The 11,006-nt window shown below is 42.7% G+C and overlaps 1 non-coding gene across 1 annotated transcript; it reads left to right on the forward strand.

Moving 5' to 3' along the window:
* Nucleotides 1-1,124: 1,124 nt before the first annotated feature.
* Nucleotides 1,125-1,206, forward strand: trnas-uga (transfer RNA serine (anticodon UGA)). Its single transcript has one exon. It is a non-coding gene; the product is annotated as a tRNA-Ser (tRNA).
* Nucleotides 1,207-11,006: the final 9,800 nt, after the last annotated feature.

Genomic DNA, 11,006 nt, shown 5'->3' on the forward strand with positions numbered 1-11,006 from the left:
ACATTGGAAGTAATGCTTCGTTCTCGTGCCCTGAAATCCTTCTGCAGCTTACACAACAGACTTCTACAACTGCTACTAGACTTCAATTACTTATTAAAAACTTCTCCAAGGTGCATTTATAAAAATCTGTACATCAGACTTTCTACTTCAAACCCTCGACAAATAATCTCCACACATGTCCCTCCTGACAAGTATGATAAAGTCAAATCGTTGCTATTTATTAGATCATGAGGGACATGGATAGGTTGACTCGTCAAGGTGTTTTCCGGCTGGTGAGGAAGTCAAAAGTTAGAAAACATCGGTATAAAATTAGTGGTAAGGATTTAAAAGTGACGTCAGGGGCAACTTTTTCAGACGTGTCCAGAATGAGCTGCCAGAGAAATTGGTGGAGACTGGTACAACTGTAACATTGAATGGCATCTGGATGGATATATGAGTAACAAGCGTTAGAGGGATGTGGGCCAAATGTTGGCAAATGGGACCTATTAATTTAGGATATCTGTCCACCATGGTCATGTTGGAAAGAAGGGCCACTTTCCGTGTTGTATTGTTCAATGACTTGATGACTCTAGAACAACCGCAAAATCTTTGCAAATAATTCCGTCAAGACGATTTCAAAGTTCCAAATCTTCGGTTAATCTTCCTCTCTTGTGCTCACAAGTTGATTACCTGATGTCAGAACTTACGGATTAGTTGCTGGATCCATTCCTGTAAATTGGTTCTGCATTCTTTCTAATTCCGATTTTTATTTACGAATGTAGCTAGTGTTTATGGACTTAGCATCAATTTTTCTAATACCATATTTCGATGAATATTAAAACACAACAGCATATCTAATTTGGCACCAGATGATGAGCAATTGAGTCAAAATCGATCGGACGCAGTGAGACAATGATCCTCTCTTCGTGTGGTGCACATTCGTGACTCGATAATTCGGCGAAGAATCATTCCCACAACTTCAGCTGTGTCAGAATCTAGTTTGCGGTGAAAGCCTGTCAATCTGCTAAGGTAACGTTCGTCTGGGTCTCTGCAAAGGATTTGGCGAAATCTTTGGGTCTTGACAATTTGTCCTTCCAACAAATGAATTCAGTTGTTTTACTGTGAAAATTGATGGTTGTGTCGCAGCTGTGATGGCCGAGAGGTTAAGGCGTTGGATTTGAAATCCAATGGGGTCTCCCTTCGCAGGTTCGAATCCTGTTCACAGCGTAGAATCTCTTAAAAATCATTAATTCCTTTGCAGGATTTGGAGTTCGTGGAGCTTGAGCTTTGCATTCAATCGAAAGTAAATTTTCAACTGTGAAGAATCCGAAGTAATTTCAAGACTGACCCAGTCATCTAATTGAATAAATTATATGTCGAGACACAAAAAGCCACCAACTTCCAACACGAATCAGTTTCAACACATTGGTCGAACTATCATGAAATTTGGATGTTCGGGGGTGAAACTCAGCAAAACAAGAAGCAATGCAATACATTTACCTGCAGGTGATTAATTTTTTTTAGGATCAGTTGAAAGTCAAGCTGAGAAAGTTCAACCTTATTTACAGCTGCCTCTCAAGGCCAATAATCTTTTATATCAGCAGTCAATGAATTAGAAAAAAAGCAACTCCATGTGTGGAAAGGAACTCGACTGATCCAGGTTCCTGGCTTGCGATGTGAAAAGGCAAGACGATATCAGCGATGTAGAATTTTCTGGAAATATTTGAAATGGAATGTTAACGGTCTTCTGCTGTCCACATTCGTAAAAAACTGTGCATTAAGAACTGAAATTGAAAATTAACGATGAAAATCAGACTTAGCCCTCTGCTTGTAGTGTAGCATTGTTCAGAACAATAGGTTGTTGTTGAGGCTAAAATTGACCAAAATAATCGATGGGGAACTTCTTCGTTGGAGCAGTTGGTGTGGAGAGCTCAGCTTGAAGAACCAAATGCCAATTATTAATCCTGGCTGTCTGAATTGCTTAGTTAAACATATTCCCAGTTTAATGAAAAAACTTTTGCTATCAGAGTTAAATGTTTTCATGTCAGCATGTTCCGATATGAGAAGACACTCCATGGAGTAGATGTGACTTAAATTTTGACTCTAACGTCAGAGATGTTGACACATTTCTGTACCAAAACAGCCCTACCAATGCTATCATATCAAACTGAACAAAGGACTAGTCACTTAGTCATTTCCTGTCTGCAGACTCTGCCAATGGACCGTTCAGGCCCGATGTCGGAATAGGGCGTGGTGACATCTGTTCGCAAGTGGATCACTTCATTCTTGCTCACGATCCATAAACCGTAATTCATTTTGAACTTCTTAGCCATCAGCATGGTAAGTGGTACATAATGCACAGGTTTCCTTCTCGAAAGAAACAGCGAAGTCTTATTCAATGCAGACTCAAATTCAAGTTGTCCCTGGTCGACCAGAAGACAGATATCGCGAAACAAAGTGAATACAGAAAACAATCAATGTTTTCTGGGAGTCAAAAAGATGTACTGGAAGAACGACAACATATAATTGGAACTAAAGTCACATACCACTTCCACAGACTAAATGTTCTTGAACCATTATCTTAATTTGACCTTCAAGTCCACCATTGCTGCAAAAATTATCTTAACAACTGAGAACTTTGTGTTCTTTGATATTCTCTCCTTCATGTTTCTCTTGATTTTGAAACTAAAACCGAGCAATAATAATGCACCCTATTTCACTTGCAAAGATCAGAAGATCAATTTATAAGAGAACAGAAATAAAGCTACGTCTGTCTTGCGAGAGAAAACACAGTTACCATTTCGACTCGAAAAAGTCTTCTTCAGAAGTCTGCGCAATGAACTCGATATAGTAGACCGAACATGAAAAAAAGAAGCCAAAATGCCGCGAATACACCACCCGCAAGTGCATCAAGTCCTACTCGAATATGCCGGATTACTCCCATCAACATCAGGGGAGAACGGAACAAAGCTTATTCTGCAGTTGTCAACCTGTTATGACGTAGTTTGTAAAGTCAGAAATATGATTCGGTAAAAAGCGCGATGAAAGCGGGATATAGGAAGTCTGAAAAAACAAGTGCGTGCTTCCCTTTGAAGGAGGTTGGATGTGATGAAAATGGAAATTAACTACAGTGAGGGGGGCTTAATTAATACTCAGCATCGTTGCAACACACAGGGATGCAATTCTTTTTCCTAGGTTTCCATTCCAGGCTTAGGTGACAGCCTGATAGAAATTTGCACATTCACCCAATTTCTGTGTGGTTGCTCTGGTTTGCTGTCACATTCTAAACATTTGCAGGTTATTTGGAATCGCCATTGAACGCACACGGTTACAGAGACAGTGATGTCTCTGTAATAGGAGTGTCTGGATAGGACGTACTTCAGAGGATATTTGTGAACTTAAATAGACAGAGTGGGGTTAGTCTGCTGTTTCCTGGGTGAGCTACATGGACAGAGAGGGGTCAGGGTCTTCTTCCCTGAGGAAGATACGTTGACAGAGTTGGGTTAGTTGCTCTTACCTGTTTCAGTCACGCAGATACAGTAGGGTCAGTCTGCCCTTCCCTGGGCGAATTTCTTTCACAGAGTGGTGACAGTCTGCTCTTCCCTGCCTGAGTGAAATAGAAAGAGCGGGGTCAGTATTCTCTTCTCTCGATAATTTATGTTGACAGTCTGGCTTCCGTCTGCTCTTCCCTGGCGAGTTACATTGGTAGAGTGGGGTTAGTGTTCATTCATTGGGTGAGTGTCATAGACAGAATGGGATCAGTCTGCTCTTCCCTGCGGAAATTACATTTATAGAGTGGGGTCAGACTGCTCTTCAGAGAATGACTTATATTGACAGTGTGGGATCAGTCTGCTGAGTTACACTGAGAGTGTGGGGTCAGTCTGCCCTTCTCTCAGTGAGTTACATTGACAGAGTGGCGTCAGGAGTTGCGTCTTTGAGGAGTTGACAAAAGTAACTCATCCCCTACATCTTTGGGATAATTAGGGATGGGCAGTGAATCTTATCTCATTGAAAGTCAACTGTGTCCCAGAAATGCATTTCTAATAATTGCATGTACTAATTCGACAGTGCAAGCGGTCGGGAATAATTTGAGAAGAGGTGCAGGGAAGAATAATTGAAGTCAAATGCATTGATGCCGAGGAGACATGACACAAGAAGTGAATGCGGAGCTGATGGTGCAAGGCTCAGTGTCTGTGCTATTGGTTCAGCATTTATTTCTCACTCTTCGCAATGACTCACACACCACTGCTGTCAATTCACAACAATGAGCCTGTTCATCTTGGTTTGAAAATCCCTGCGTGTGTATTAACGTGGTGAATCGGACGCGAGAGGAGATGAGCACATCCTCTTTATTCTGTCAGTTTAAACAGATGAAAATATCGGTTGGATGCCAATGCAAGAGGATACTGTCTTTTTCTGTGCCTTTTCAGTGGGGCATGCTCAGCATTGAAATGTCTGCTTTTGCACAAGCAGAGTTTGATTGCCATTCATACTGAGCAACGCTAATACAGAAAACGCGTTTTCGAATTCCTGTGATCAAGTGGTTCAGACATTGCACATATGGACGACAAATCTGGCTTTTAACGTGGCGCCGTGGCTTAGCTGGTGAAAGCACTTCCCATGACACTGGTGCCTGCTCATTGTATTGAAAGCTCGTTATTTCTCGCAAGTATTGTATTGCTGATCGAGACACTCAGTGTCTGTTTGAATTGCTTTATATTCTGATTTCGAGATCCGGCTTCATTTTCCAGGTTTAAATCCAGTAGTGTATGCTGCTCTTTTTAACTACTATTTTAACTTCTGCTTCTCATCCTCTTATTCTCATTCCTTCATTCCCAGTTTTGTGGAAATTATGTGGTGAGGCAGGAGACACTGCAGCATTCCCGGGGAATGTTGTGGTAATGGCACTGACACCACGACATGATCACCCTCATTCTATGCTGTCACCATTCATTTGTTGTACACCAAAAGTAAATGCATCCTTGTTCTTGTTCAGCTATCATGTAATTACTTTCTTTTTCTGTTGGATAAGGACTTCAACTTTAACTTCGAAAGGGTCTTTAGATTTTGAGGAAGAAATGTCTCCTTGCCTCAGGTCGAAGTGATAGACGCATTATCCAGAGAATGTGAGACAACTTCGACCGACTCCACCCAGGCGTCAGAAAGCCTCTCAGCAATTCGAATCTCAAACTGTCTCTGAATGTCAGGCTTTTCAAGAGCAGAAATGGGAAATGAGGGATATGGACAGCCAGAGAGTAGGAGAATGTGAAAAAGGCCCAGGAGGATACAGAGACAAATATAGAAAAAACAAAGACACATATTGAGGCAGACACTAAAAGAAACAATTCTCCATTCGGCGTGACTGCTAAATAACAGAAAGCAAAAGGAAATGTAACCATTAAAACATAGCCTTCTACCAGCTCAGGAAAATGAAAGTAGCATGACAGCTGATTAAGTCCTTTTAAGATTGTAAATTCGACGTTTGTAAGCTCAAGAGTGATTTTGATAAATATCCTGATTCGACAGGTAAGTTTATCATTTTCCCAACAGTATAATCTAGAAATCTATAACTAACCTGTTTCCTGTCCATCCAAAAAAAATCTGTTTCTCTCCACAGATGTTGCCAGGTGTAGCGGGTTTCTGTATCAATTCTCGTTTTTAGTTCAGCTTTCCAAAACCTGCATCTTTTTGATTTTTGATAACCTGGCACAAAACCAAGCATGACCAGGATCGGACCAGTGGTCAGAAATACTGGTACCACGATATTTTTGCACAATAAAACATTCATTCCCTGTCCGAAAATATAACTAATGCCATGGCAGTTCTCGTTGCAAATCGAACCTACGCGATTCCACTGAATGAAGACAGACGCTCCTTTCATTTCAGATCAGTTTCACTGCAGATTGTTTTCTATTCGTCTTCAAGTTTTGCAGAATGGAAAAGCCCATTTGGCCCATGGTGCAGTCTGGTTTAAAGACATTCGTCTAATCCATTCCCAGTTTCCAGCTTTGGTCCATATCCTTATGTGTTCTGATGTTTCCAGTGCAAATGGCAGTGAGGTTCTCGCTTTGATCTTAGATGACACAACAATGGGATTGAAGTTTGACATAGTCACACTGTGTTATTACCCACGTCCTGTCTCCGACAGAAAGAGACACACAGACACATTCCCCAAGAGCGGCAGAGTTCTCAGGATTTGACCAGCTCCTTGTGCTTCACTTCAGCTGTCCGCTCCAACATGCAAGTTCAACCGCGAAAAGGCAGCTTTTGGTTAAACCAAAGCCAGTTCTACAGACAATGAGAGACGTTGATCTGAGCTAGAATTTGAAAGTGGGCGAAAGAAACTGTAAATTCGAAAACCCAAACCCTTCCGTTCCTGACAGACAACAGGAATGGACTAGCACGCTACATCCTCGTGATTTTAAATGCGAACGGACAATCCCCTAACTCGATGTCAGGCGTGTTACCAATTCCGTCACTGACCCAAAGACCAGGTTTGGCTGTGACAGTTTGTCTATAGGTAATGTAAACGTCCAAATTAGGGAAACAGCATTCACAAGGTGAAAAATCAGCAAACATTATCACCGTCACTGTTTCACTTGGAATTCCCCACTCTGTGAACCATTTCCTTTCACTGTACTTTCTTATTTGAAGTTTTATACATTCCAGAGCCTGAACTAATTCAGGGAGAAACCACTGGTCATTTCGAGCCCGTCATCCGGAATGAGGCGAGTTGAACGATGTCTTTCTTGCTGCCAAAACATCAGCGCGGCTCAAAACGAGCTCGTGTTAGCATCAGTCTTTACTCAACTTGCTGCAGTATATCTGCTGAACAACATCAGATTATCACAGCATTGCCTTCTTCACATTGAAACCAAGGGTGATAATATGAACCGAATTGAAAACTTGGAGAGACAAACACTGCTGACGAAGACGACTATGACGTGAAGAGCAGGCACTAGAGTTTGTACAGGTCCCAAAGGCTACTGCAGTATCAATGGACATCCCTGCATACGAGTCTGATTTTGCATTGCCCAGAACAGGCTTTCATTCTCAGTTTGGAGATGTAGATTTAATTCTCTTCTTGTGAATTATCCGAATGAAAACTAAATCCTGGCTGCACCCAGAACACACACACGGATCCTGCCAGAACAATTCAGTAATCGATCAGAATCTTTCTGGAAGGACAATGGCAGCAAGTACAAGCGAAAGCTATCACCGCAATTACCCCTCCAAGGTTCTCGCGTTTCCCAGTTGAAAATATTTCGCTGTTCTTTCAATGTCACTACGTCTAAATCTTTGCCTCATGGCAGCATGCCTGTACCCCGCTACCGAGGACATCCAGGGTTATGCGGAGTAACTCAAAATATCAATTTCTCGAGTAATTAGGGATTGACGGTACATCCCATCACATTGAGCAATGACTTTATCCCAGTAATACGTTTCCTAAAGCTGCAGTTTCTAAGGGAACACTTGCAAGCTGTCGGGAATAAGTTGAGAAGTGGAACGGAAGAGAGGAAAATGTGAAAGGCAATGATGACTGGGAGGCATGAGACAGCAAGTGAGTGAGGAGCTGGTGTTGCAACGTTCAATGTCAGTGTCAGTATTTACTGACCACTATTCATTCTGACTCACACACCACTCCTTAACAATTCACTACAATGAGCCCATTCCTCTTAGTGTGAGTTTACCATTGCGGATATTAACGCGGTTAAAGGTGCCCAAGAGGATGGATGGATCCGCGTTATCCTGTCAGTTTAAACAGGCTAAGTTATCAGTTTACAGCAAAAGCAATAAGGGATTGCCTCTTCCTGTGCATTTTCAGTGGAGAATATCCAGCTTTGATCTCTTCTGCATAACCAGAGGCTGTTTTAAATTTACACCGAGTAACTGTGAAACACCCAAAAAATGAGTCCGAGTTCCTGTGTTCGAATAGTCAAGTAAATGCACGCATAGTTTTGAATCGTTGAGCTTGGGCAGTCCCTCAGCCTTAGTTAGTGAAAGTTCCTGTGAAAAAACAGCTAAATATGGGATCAAATCCTGACATCTCACTGTTTATAGGTCTTTCATGAAAAACAGAGTTCCAGACTTCACCTGTGGTTCTGGTCTTGGTGGGAATTCAAATCAATGACTGGATCGAGGTTATAGTTTAAAGACAGCTCCTTCGACACCTCTGCCACGCTGCCACACAAACCCCCGCAACCACTGTTTTCATGATTAATGTTTCAGCATCGCCTCACTTCAGGCACTTACCCACAAACAGTTTCAATGGCGAACTTGGCGTAAGTTTGATAATATTTATGAGGATGTTGCAAGGCATACAGTGTTTGGACTGTAACGTAAAGCTGAATAGGATGTGAAAATTTTCCCTGGAGCTTGGGGACTTCGGGATGGGCTTACAGAGTTTTATATCAATATGAAGGAGACGGTAGAGTAAATGCTCAATGACTACTTCTTCCCAAGGCATGCAAGTTCAAAGCAAGGGAACAATGTTTTAAGGGGAGAGTGGTAGAATTTAAAAGGGATCTGAAGGACATTGTTTTTGTCACACAGAAAGGTTTGCGTGTTTGCAATGAATTGTCAGATTTAGTGGTGGAGTCGGGTATACTCTCAACATTTCAAAGGCATATGGATCTGTATACAGACAGGAAAGTTGTAAAAGAAAAAAATGTGAAAATTATGCAAATAGAGCGTTTGTTTACGGGCTCAGCCCCTCTGAGATGCTGCAGTGGCGAACACCTGTTTGAATAGGCACTCATCACTTGGTCGGTGCGTTGGGCTAGTTTTCTGGAAGATGGTTAGATTAGATTCCCTACAGTATGGAAACAGGCCCTTCAGCGCAACTAGTCCACACCGACCCTCCAAAGAGTAACCCACCCAGACCAATTTCCCTCGAACTAATGCACCGATCATTATGGGCAAATGAGCATGTCAATTTCACCTGCCCTGCACATTTTGGAGTGAGGGAGAATGTGCAAACTACGCACAGGAATCAAACGTGGAACACTGGTACTGTGAGGCAGCAGTGCTAACCACTGAGCCACGGTCCCGCCCGAAAAGGGGATGGAGAACGCAGCTAGCAACCCCGCAATCTCTCGCATGCAAAGCGAGTACTCTCCCATTTGAGATAACTCCCACAGGCTGCTGCGGTTAAAACCAGCAACGAATCATTTTTTTCTGGTCTTCGGCTGCCAATGACCATTCTTCTTGACACATTCCCAAGTTCTCAGTGGGAGATTTTGGCTGCGGAATATACCTCACAAATCATGTTGCCCGCGCGGCTCTCCAGCGAAACCAAAAACTGACAACTCATGAACAGAAGCAGAACTGACAAAGAGAACCTATTTTCAGACACACGGACTCATGAATTCCGTCTGTGAGGCAGAGCGAGTCGTCTGGGTCATGAGCTGCTCACACAAATTGCAGCGAGGCAATTCCAAATGGTGCTTTCAACGTACTGGTGCCTTAGTGCACCAATACTTCCAGGAAAGTGCTCAAGTAACATGAATCAGAACTGACTAGCAATGAACCATGAAAAGTGAACATTACCAATTAGTCTCAATTAGATGAGGTGAACAATTGGGCTGATGTCTCCACCGGATCGAGGGGACCAATCACCAGCCTCTCTCATCAGGACAGAAATTAAGGAAATTAGGGAAAAGTAACCAAGTTTCATATCGCAATTTCCCTCCTTTTCGCAACAACAACAGAAAACTGCGAGCAGATTAAATGTAGAACCTAATTTCACATCAACAGGGAAATAAATATCTCCATTCACTTTCAGAGAAAATGGTGAAATGTGCAAATTGTCTCGAATATGAGCGCTTGGCGCAGCCTGCTTTTGAGTCGCGTATTATGCTGGTGGACTTTTGAGCTGGAGGGGAACGTGACAAGTACAGCAGAAGGGGAAAACAGCGTGAGCACCGACATGTTGGTTGTTTTCTGCTGTGCCACATCACAGCCGGGTTAGAAGAAATGACTGCTTTTTTTTCTGTTCAACTTTAACAAAACTCATCCCTGAAAAACGTTGCCAGCATAAACCATTAACACACGGGGCCGCGCAGGGATGCAAACACAAGCCTTCTTAAGAAGTGGAATTGAAATCAGAGTCTCAGGTTGCTCAGCCACGCGAGCACACAGGCCAAAACCGGAAACCCAAGAGCATTTACATGATGATACCCTGCAGCATACTCACAGCAACTGCACCAGTTCTGCAGAATCAGCGGTGGGAAGGAATTGCTCTATCTGAGCGGTCGTGCTTTTTGTTCTCATCAGCAAATCTGGCTTTGAATTTGCTAGCCCATATCTGCCGCCATGCTGAAACGGATTGCAATTCCGATTAGTCGCTGTGTGAAACTTTGTGCATTTTCTCTCCTCAGATAAAGTGATCACTGGAGATGATGAATTCTGCTCCTGCCAGAAATGCCGACTCTCCTGCTGCTCGGATGAACTGAAAAACTGGTTTAGCACTGGAATCCGAGAATGGCAGAACACGTAGCAAGATTATTCGAAACCCAGAGCCAAAAAGAGTTCCAACTTTCCTTTTCTTTCTCCATAATAGTGCATTATCCAGCAGAGCCATGAGCAACTGCCACCTGGCTGCAAGCTGAGTTGAAAACCCATGTGGAAATCAAGGACATGCGAATCACTTATTGTCGGTAAATCAAACACTTCTCACTTTGAGGTGTACAAAAATTAGTTTCTATACATATTCAGGGAAGGTCAAAGGCGATCTGAGATGTCAAAGAGGTGGTCACTGTTTGTGATTGCTCTTTGTTCGAGTTGTGAAAAGGTTTCCCGCTTTAGTCGCATTCACGTTTCTTGTTGATGACTGAATCAGACAGAAGGTGTTTCACCAGAGCTGCACCTGACTTGCATTCCTCTCCCTCGCTGTCATACTTTCCTGGAACTCTGTGAGAACAAGAAAACAAAATACATACTGTGTCATTCGGCAGCCTGTCTGTGATTTCCTCATTTTCAGTTACAACATGGCTTAGACTTGAGGCCACACGGTAATATTAGTAACA

The sequence above is a fragment of the Chiloscyllium plagiosum genome, unplaced genomic scaffold (genome assembly GCF_037043375.1).
Source record: "Chiloscyllium plagiosum isolate Xiang-an unplaced genomic scaffold, Cpla_swu_hap1 HiC_scaffold_21, whole genome shotgun sequence".
In the NCBI taxonomy this organism is placed as follows: Eukaryota; Metazoa; Chordata; class Chondrichthyes; order Orectolobiformes; family Hemiscylliidae; genus Chiloscyllium; species Chiloscyllium plagiosum.